This window comes from Sphaeramia orbicularis, chromosome 14 (assembly GCF_902148855.1).
Source record: "Sphaeramia orbicularis chromosome 14, fSphaOr1.1, whole genome shotgun sequence".
Lineage (NCBI taxonomy): Eukaryota > Metazoa > Chordata > Actinopteri > Kurtiformes > Apogonidae > Sphaeramia > Sphaeramia orbicularis.
The window spans coordinates 41508935-41519293 of record NC_043970.1 but is presented as its reverse complement, the minus strand read 5'-3'; the positions used below and the strand labels follow the sequence as shown (position 1 = coordinate 41519293).

At 34.1% G+C, this 10359-nt stretch overlaps 1 protein-coding gene across 9 annotated transcripts in view; it reads left to right on the top strand.

The window, feature by feature from the left end:
* Positions 1–757: 757 nt before the first annotated feature.
* Positions 758–10359, top strand: part of bbx (BBX high mobility group box domain containing) — a 33227-nt gene continuing 23625 nt past the window's right edge. For 7 of the 9 annotated variants that reach the window (XM_030154138.1, XM_030154133.1, XM_030154137.1 and 4 more), the window contains exons 1-2: positions 7185–7298; positions 8654–8731. The gene's annotated coding sequence lies outside the window, so the exon portion shown is untranslated. Of the gene's footprint in view, positions 806–7184; positions 7299–7723; positions 8164–8653; positions 8732–10359 lie in introns of those variants that run through there. The other 2 variants (XM_030154132.1, XM_030154130.1) reach the window with 2 other exon arrangements.

The following is a 10359-nucleotide window of genomic DNA, read 5'->3' as shown; positions in this document are numbered from 1 at the left end:
ATAAATTCATCCCATTGGCTAGATTGGATGCTTTGGTGGGCTGGTTTTACCCTGCGGATCGCCTATTTGACATCCCTGCTGTAGATCATCCTACATACAGTATATAGAGTAGGCCAAATGAACTCAACCATAAACATGCACAGCAATAAAATGCAACACATGAATGCAACAGCATCGTATATAATATTAAAACACTAACAGGAACCATTATAGTTGATTGCAATACTTTACTTTTTATTCTTTTAGTGCATTGAGATCACATACTCTAAAGTTTTTAAAGCATAACCTTAACTCGTAGTGAAGTATTTCCACAGTATGGGATCAGTAGTTTTCTTTAGCCAAAGTAAAGGGTCTGATTACTTCTTACAACACTGAATATCTGTTTTTAAATCTCTCATGGGATTGTGTAGAGTAGTCTTGGCATTCCTCAGGAGATTAAAAAAATACTACAGAATACCTCAAGATCAATCCAGTGCACGTCTACACATCTTACTACCACAAAACACGCAAGAGTTCACAGTTTATTTGCAATGTGCAGGCCTTTTTTTTTTTTTTACAACACGTGTCCCGAACATCAAATTTGAGGACGTACATTAATCTCAAAACACTGTAATATAACATCACCTCTTATTGGTGCTATGAAGGTGTCAATCAAGCGGTCTGACCAATCATATTCCGCATTACATGACGGGGTGGATATTTTCACTGTGTACAGTATGCTGCAAAACTGTTGATATTTTTACGACTGACGCTGAAAAACAGACTTAAACACCAAGCTACACGCTTAGTACTGTGGTACTTTCAGGTAGGTGTTTGTTGTACTGCTGTTTTATACTTGTGTGACATTTTTTCCTCGTTATCACGCGTGCGAACACCCAGGAAGCTTATAACAAGTAGTGACTGAACTGAGATAAATACTGAGCAGCCGTTTCATGTGTCGTTATCTGGCTTTTCGGAGATGACCTGACCATTTCCACTGACCTTTGTCATGTAGACAATGCGAAATGATTAAGTTAAGTCAGGGGTGATGTTAGCGAACAGGCCAGTCTGGGTATGAGCACTTTGCAAACCGGGGGAGGGGAGGGTTATAGCTGAGATGAGAATTTTCTCCCACCTCCAGGAAAACGAAAGTGTTTTCTAATACAATATATGACTGAACAAGTTGATATTTCTGCCAGACGTAACGCATTTTAGTGTTATTTTCGCGACATGGGCTCGTTTTATGTGTCGCCTTCGCCGACGGTAACATTCATCATTCTGGTGAAGTACTGCGTTTTGTATCACTGTCAATCACACACACAGGCACGAGACCCACTTCCGGTTTAGGGGAAGAAAATAAAAGCATTAAAGAGTAAAAAAACAGTATGTCACAAGATCAGCTCAGTCACAAAATGTGTAAACATATTTATTTATTTATTTGTTTATTTATTACATTTTTTATTATAATTTATTGTGAATGTTACATCTGTGGATTTTTGTCGTGTGTGTTTTTTAAATTATCTTCGAGAGTTGTGTTTGTGATCTATCTATCTATCTATCTATCTATCTATCTATCTATCTATCTATCTATCTATCTATCTATCTATCTATCTATCTAAATCACATTATTCTATGAGAAGAGGTAAAAATATTTCCAACTTTATGGGCAACAGTGTAAAAATAGAATTAATTTGTTGTGATTCTTCAGTGTCGCACAATGAAATTTGGATGCGACTCACCATAGTAACAAAGTTAAAAAGTATCTATCTATCTATCTATCTATCTATCTATCTATCTATCTATCTATCTATCTATCTATCTATCTATCTATCTATCTATCTATTTTTTTTTTTTTTTTATAATTTTTTACAATTTTTTATTATAATTATTGTGAATGTTACATCTGTGGATTTTTGTCGTGTGTGTTTTTTTTAATTATCTTCGAGAGTTGTGTTTGTGATCTATCTATCTATCTATCTATCTATCTATCTATCTATCTATCTATCTATCTATCTATCTATCTATCTATCTATCTATCTATCTATCTTTTTTATTATTTTTTTTTACAATTTTTATTATAATTATTGTGAATGTTACATCTGTGGATTTTTGTCGTGTGTGTTTTTTTTTAATTATCTTCGAGAGTTGTGTTTGTGATCTATCTATCTATCTGTCTGTCTGTCTGTCTGTCTGTCTGTCTATCTATCTATCTATCTATCTATTTTTTTATTATTTTTTACAATTTTTTATTATAATTATTGTGAATGTTACATCTGTGGATTTTTGTCGTGTGTGTTTTTTAAATTATCTTCGAGAGTTGTGTTTGTGATCTATCTATCTATCTATCTATCTATCTATCTATCTATCTATCTATCTATCTATCTATCTATCTAAATCACATTATTCTATGAGAAGAGGTAAAAATATTTCCAACTTTATGGGCAACAGTGTAAAAATAGAATTAGTTTGTTGTGATTCTTCAGTGTCGCACAACGAAATTGGGATCCAACTCACCATAGTAACAAGGTTAAAAAGTAGAAATACATGTAAAAACAGATAATATAATGAATATACATAAAAAAAAATGAATATACAAAATATACTTTATCATTGGTAGTAAAACATCAACTTTATTAAAACTAGTGGTCTACATCAGGGTCTCCGGAAAATACATAACCAGCTGCTGTTAAATAATACAAGAAAAAGTAAAAAAAAAGATGAATTAAAATACACAAGGAAACAGCCAATCCTATACATCCACACTGACTGACCAGTGATTTAGGCTACCTGGAAAGATAACTTGGACATATGAACAATATTTTCCCTGGAAAGATTTATCTATAAACATAAGTAACCATCTACTTTCTTCAACTTTAACTCGGGGTCATAATCAGTCTTCTTTAAAAGAAATAAAGATGTGACATTTATCTTGATAATTGCTGACCTCGAGTAGCATGATAAAAAAGAAAATGTTCTGATGCCATAGATTGTTTTTTCTATGGCAATAAGTTGAATGTCTAAACATGACATTATGGAAAGCACTGATTGTTATGTATTAGAATTTTTAACATCTTATATACCAGGCAAACAATCATTTTACAGAAGAAATGACAGATTATGCATTTTACCGGACTTATTTACATGTATTGATAAGTCTAGTGGTTCAGAAGATATTGCACATTTTAGATCAGAAGATGATTTTTGTTGCTGGCAGCTGTTTAGTTCTTTAAGGGTTAAAATCACAAGTATTATATAAAGGAAAAAAAAAAAAGAAGAAGCAGCTTAGAATGTGTCCAGAGGTGTCTTTCCAGTTTGCATTTTCACAGAAACAAAGTTTGTTACAATGAAAAACAAAGATATATATCAGTTAATGGCATGAATTTATGGAGTAATTTAGATGTAGAAAACAATGAATTTAGTTTACTATTCATAGATAAACGCATATAAAAGTTGAGATAAATGCATATTTTTTGTGGATGATGCTGCACAAACTACTAAATGTAAAAATGACGGGTGGAATAAGCTAAATGTTCAGCCCTCACCTTTTGAATAACTTATATATAACTTTTTTATTTACACGTACATTATTAATTTGCAGTCCATTTGTTGAAAATTATGGAAATGTAATACACTTCATTGTGTAAACTAACTGCTACATTACATTGTATGCTGAAAGTAATATAGCAGCTAGTATGTGTTGTAATAAACTGACATATATGTTATAATAAACACAATAATTAACATTATTAGAGGTAAGTCTGTATTGAATTTTTAAAGAAAAGAAAAAAGACAATTGTGGAGATGAACATCTAAGTCAAAGTAATAGATACCCAGAGCAGTAAGTCAGTAAATAAATCTAGAACTGAACATCAAACTAATGAGGGCTGCAACTAATTATTGCTGATTAATCCATCATTTATTTTCTTGATAAATAATTGGTCCACAAAACGTCAGAAAACTAGTATTAAATATCAACTAGTATTTAGCAAAACATCAAATGATGTCCTAAATGTCTTCTTCAGCCCACCACCCAAAAACCTTCAGTTTACACAACGGAGGAAATAAAGCAGTGAATATTCACAGTTAAAATGATGGAATTGTAGAGTTATCATAGTTTTTCCTAATAGTTATTGATTAACATTCAACAGCTAATCAGTTAATGGTTGCACCTGCAAAATTAACCATGAAAAATCTTGATGTTTGTACCTAAAAAAATGCATTTAAAAAAAGAAAAAAAAATCTGTTATTTTTTTCCAGTGTTGGTAATTTGGACGTCAATGTTGACCTACATTTTTCAGGTCCTTTGTGATCATTGCATGGTCATGAGGGCCGATAAAAGAAACATAGATAAGGTGAGGGGAGACTGATATTAGTATGGGCCAGTATGGAAGACAGATTATGCCAATAATTTGATCTCATTTATTTTTTAATTTATGAGCTGGTGTCTAAAGGTTATTTTAATGTTCATGTGAATAGTACACAGTTTGCATGTCCTCCTGATATGACAAACCTGATATTTTGGTCTAAATAATGTAAGAAAATATGTGAAAGATGTCAGCTAGTGCTTCCCAAAAATGAATTTTGATATTATAAATGCTGGAATTGGAGGGTTTTGATCAATGTTCTAATGCTTGATGATTAATGTTCAACAGCTAATCAGTTAATTGTTGTAGCTATAAAACTAACCATGAAAAATCTTGGTGTTTATAGCTAAAAATTATTTTTTTTCCTGATATAGGAACTGGTCAGTATGGACAACATCCTATCTATAACTGGATCTCTAGCTTTCAGAATTGATAAAGCTCATATTTTGGTCTGTAAAATCTAAGGAAATATCTGAAATATGTCAACTAGTGTTTACCAAAAGTGAATTTTAACAGTATAGGTGCTGGAATTGGAGGGTTTTGATAGTTTTTCTAACAGTTATTGATTAACATTCAACAGCTAATAAGAAATGGTCAGTATGGAGGACAGATAATGCCTATGGTTTTATGTCTTTTGATTTTTAATTTATGAGCTGGTATCTAAAGGCTATTTTAATGTTCCTGTGTAGAGTACACCTGTCTTTATTCTAGGTGAGAGTTTGTGTAGCCTCCAGACACTAAAGCTCATATTTTAGTCTGTAAAATCTAAGGAAATATGTGAATGATGTCGACTAGTGTTTACCAAAAGTGAATTTTAACAATTAAGGTGGTAGAATTGGGAGGTTTTCCTGTTTTTCTAATACTTATAGATTAATGTTTCAACATTTAATCAGTTAATTGTTGCAGCTGTAAAACTAATCATGAAAAATCTTGCTTATTATAAAAATGCCTTGTTTTTCATTTTCTTTTTTTCTTATTGTTTTTTCTTCTTATTATTATTATTATTATTATCCTTCAATATCAGGGACAGATTCTACCTATAATTTAATGGGGTCTATCTCTGTGTTTTATTTTTAATTACTGATAAGCTGGTGTCTAAAGGTTAGTTCAGTGTCCATGTGTAGAGTACACTTGTCTTTATTCGAGATGAGAGTTTGCATAGCCTCCAGAATTGATAAAGCTCATATATTTAGTCTGTAAATTGAACAAAATATTGGAAATATGTCAACGAGTATTAACCAAAAGTGAATTTAAACAATTAAGGTGATGGAATGGGGGGTGGTGCAGTTTTTCTAATTGTTATCAATTCATGTTTAACAGCTTATCACTTAATTGCTGCAGCTACAAAAGTAATCTTGATCATTATAGCTAAAAAAAAAAAAAAAATGCTTTTTTTTTTTTTTTTATACATAGTATTCTTCATTGTCAGTCAGTAGCAGAATGTAATTTGATGGGGTCTATCTCTCTTTTTTAATTTTTAATTACAGATGAGCTGGTGTCCAAAGGTTAGTTCAGTGTCCATGTGTAGAGTACACCTGTCTTTACTTTAGATGAGAGTTTGCATAGCCTCCAGAATTGATAAAGCTCATATATTTAGTCTGTAAAATCTAAGGAAATATGTCAACTAGTGTTCACCAGCAGTGAATTTTAACAATTAAGGTGATGGAATTGGGTGGTGGTGGTGGTGGTGGGGTTTCTAATAGTTACTGATCTATGTTTAACACCTAATCACTTAATTGTTGCAGCTGTAAAAGTAATCATGAAAAATCTTTCTCATTATAGCCAAAAAAAAAAAAAAAAGATTAAAAAAACCCCAAAAACATTATTATTTTTCAAAGTCAGTCTGTAGGAGATTCTAATTTGATGGGTTCTATCTCTGTGCTTTATTTTTAATTACTGATAAGCTGGTGTCTAAAGGTTAGTTCAGTGTCCATGTGTAGAGTACACTTGTCTTTATTCTAGATGAGAGTTTGCATAGCCTCCAGAATTGATAAAGCTCAAATTTTAGTCTGTAAAATATAAGGAAATGTTGGAAATATGTCGACTAGTGTTTACCAAATGTGAATTTTAACAATTAAGATGATGGAATTGGGGGGGAGGGGGTTCTAATAGTTACTGATTCATGTCTAACAGCTATTGTTGCAACTACAAAAGTAATCTTGATCATTATAGCTAAAAAAAAAAAAAAACTGCTTTTTTTTTTTTTTTTTAAACATAGTATTTTTCAATATCAGTCAATAGCAGATTCTAATTTAATGGGGTCTATCTGTGTTTTATTTTTAAGTACAGATGTGCTGGTGTTAACAGGTTAGTTCAGTGTCCATGTGTAGAGTATACCTGTCTGTATTCTAAATGAGAGTTTGCATAGCTTCCAGAATTGATAAAGCTCAAATTTTAGTCTGTAAAATCTAATGAAATGTTGGAAATATGTCAACTAGTGCTTACCAAAAGTGAATTTTAACAATTAAGGTGATGGAATTGGGGGGGAGGGGGGGGGGGGGTTGTAATAGTTACTAATTCATGTCTAACAGCTATTGTTGCAACTACAAAAATAATCTTGATCATTATAGCTAAAAAAAAAACGCTTTTTTTTTAAACCAGTGTTTTTCCAGTAACAGTCAGTAGCAGATTCTAAGTTGATGGGGTCTATCTCTGTGTTTTATTTTGAAGTACAGATGTGCTGGTGTGTAAAGGTTAGTTCAGTGTCCATGTGTCCAGTCCACCTGTCTGTATTGGAGGTGAGGCTGTGGTTGTCCGTGTCCTCCTGACGCTCTGAGGCTCATATTTTGGTGACTTGTGCGGAGTTTCCGGCCTCCTTTGCGCCACTGCCGCCGGCCTGACGCCGCTGTGTTGAGTACAGCCAGTGCTGAACTGTTATGATGTGTCAATAAGTTAAAACTGTGGACGGCACCAATGATGAGAGGGCCCCCCCGGTACTTGTGCAGGATTTTAGAGGTACGTTCAGACATTAACGAGACGTTCATGACAGAAAACTTGTGGTTTTATTGATTTTCCGCTAAAACCCGGCCGCTATTTTCTCAACCTCTCAGTCAGTCACTCTGAAAAATTGTTATTATCGCTGCTTTGGACATGATGTCCGCCTGCTGGATTTGCTTTGAATTTGTTCTATTGCATCGACATTTCATAGGGAACCGCCGCTGTTGGCTGTAATTCCCCAACACGACTACTGTGTTGTTGAGTTATTTATTCACTCCTGTTAGAAATCACCGTGTAAAATTAATTCCAAAGCAACTGTTTCTCTCTCTGTGAGCTGGTTTGACTCCCCCCCTCCTCCTCCTTCTCTTCCTCTCCGCATCAAATGCATAGCCACGAACCTGCGTTGTATGAAAACGAACACCCCAAACTGCATAAACTCGTATTTTAGCCACATTATAGCCACTAAGTTTTCTCCACAGCTGTAAAGGAAGCTTATGCTGTTTGGGAAACCATTGCATGTAATAACCGTGACACGTCCAGTTAGCAGGCAGTGGAGCTAGCAAGCTAACTAGCTACTTTTATTCCTAGTAACAGTGCTAGGAAATGGAGCTACTGCTCAGCAAAACACTGGCCACAGATGCATATACCTGGACAGAAAATCCCCAGTTTAATTAACCTCTGTGGATGTTTTCCCCCTCGGAGTGGAAGACATTTCGACGACATTGTCATCGGAGAGTTTGACAGGAGTGAAATATCCCCACTACTGTACTGTACTTGGGTTTTCTCCTCCAAACCAAAGCAAGATGGACTCTCATTCGGCTTGTCTGTCTTGTCAGAGCCCAGATCGACATTTTGCACGGAGATGAAAATGTATGCTTAAGAGGTAAGAGCACGGATTGTATGCATGTAGGCTTTTACGAATGGAAACCTGACGAAATTTGTGGTGTTATCGTGCGTTACGGTGGCACAAGTCTCCACTCTCAAGACACACACAGTCCGATCGGGCATCAGCAGTTTTACCTGAGCACAACTAAACCTCTGCGCAGGAAAACACACAGCAACTGAGCCTGCTTAATTGTAGGCTGCATAATGTCGTATGAAATGCATCCAGTGGTCGCAGGGTTTTGGCCTACATGTTTGCTTTTGGCCACAAGGGCGGATCGGCTGCACGATTTAAGTGATCAGTAATCAGATCAGACAAAATGTCCCACCGTAGTTGGAAGCTGATGCAGTGTCACTCACTAACGCTCTGGGTTTAAAGTTGCTTTGCACACATTTTTTGCTGCAGCCCCAGCTCATGTTGTGGCAGAAATTGTTGCAGGGAGAGATGACAGTGTAACGCATGACTGAGAGCAGTGTCTTGTATTTTATAGGTCATCGTCATTGCATGACAAAGGCTGTGGCAGATTCATCTTCATCACTCATTCAGCATTTCCATAGTTTTTTCTTCAGTAAGTATCCCTGTTTTCCACTCGACTCTCATAATAACACACACATTAAAGCCTCGTTTTCATCCTGTAGTCCTGATATAGAATTATTGAGCTGGATCAGTCACATAATCATTCATTCATTGATTGCCAGTTTCACTTGTTATGTGTTTGTCTACAGATGAATTGCAGTCAGTAATGGTAATATACTTAGATGTTTTATTAATCTATTGCTAATTAAAATATGAGAATATATTGATGGTTGCAGCATGTGGGGGGTTATTTATAAAATGCATATCACTAGCTACATGTAACAGTATAGATACCATTAAATGTCATTGTAATGTACTCCACTAGATTACTCAAAGTAAGTATGTAATCTAAAGTATTTTACATACTTTGGATTAATTAATTGTCCTACATTATTATTGGTATTTGTATGTGAATTAATGTTGCACTCAGGTGTTGATCTGGAAATAATTATTGGACTACTGTGATGACTTGTTAGGTATGCAAATGTGAGACAAAAGACTCATGAAATGCATGCTTTACAAATGTAATAAAATAAGCTCCATTTCTATTGGTCACAAGAAAAACACAAATTTTCCAATAATAAGTAATAAATTAATTAAGAACATCCGTCACTAGTAAAATTATGTAAAACAATAGAGTATCATAACAGAGTATCATATATTCATATTAATGGAATGTTATATTGAATTCCAGCAGAAAATCAGAGGCAGTCATGTAATTATTTCCAAAGCTGTATATTAACAGTTATAGAGGTATATTACAAGTACAAAAACAGTGTGATTTAAAAAAAAAAAAAAAAAAAAATTCTGGCAAAAAAGACAAAGACCCCATTTATCTATGACCTTTTATTTCCTCCAGAATCAGTCTCCAGTTAGAGGTCATTCACCCATCAGATCTGATATTCAGCATATTTGCAATTATATGCATCATTAATTTTTTAAAATCTGATATCAAATAAAACAAATGAATATTAAAATGCTCCAATGCAGCTGCCTCTGTCTGTCTCAAGCAGCGTTCCACCCACAGCACTTTCTTACTGGCTGTATGTCTTGGAATTATAGTCTATCGGTGCTAAAATGAGAAAAGAATATTAATTTATTTACGAGTAGGCAACTTATTATTTATAATCCCCCTAGTTCAATTGAAAATTGCTAATAAATGTAGTCAGATTTTATTTGATTTGACAGTTTGAACGCATTTCTTGGTTTTTGTGTTAGAGATTTTACTTTTTACTGCAAATACATATCCATTAATACTCAGTTTGTCTGCTGAGAAAATAACCTGATCAGCCTCTAGTTTTGGTGAAAACCAGTAAATGAAGACTCAAATCTATTGTTTCATTGAAGAACATTTTGTTTTCATTTAGTTTTTTTAAGTACCTTTTGTGAAGTAATACTCTAGAGATAGAAATCACAGCAGGAGCAGACGGATTCTACCTTCTCTCTTTTCACACAGTAAGAAATTGGTGTTAAAGGCAGAGCATAAGTAACAAAGACTTAAATATACAGTTAAGTCAAACATGTAGCATGACCTGTGTCCTGTGTGGGCAGGTAAACTACACTGTGCATAATCTAATGTGGTGCAGACACACTTAAGAGTTTGTGTTAAATCAGGAAAAA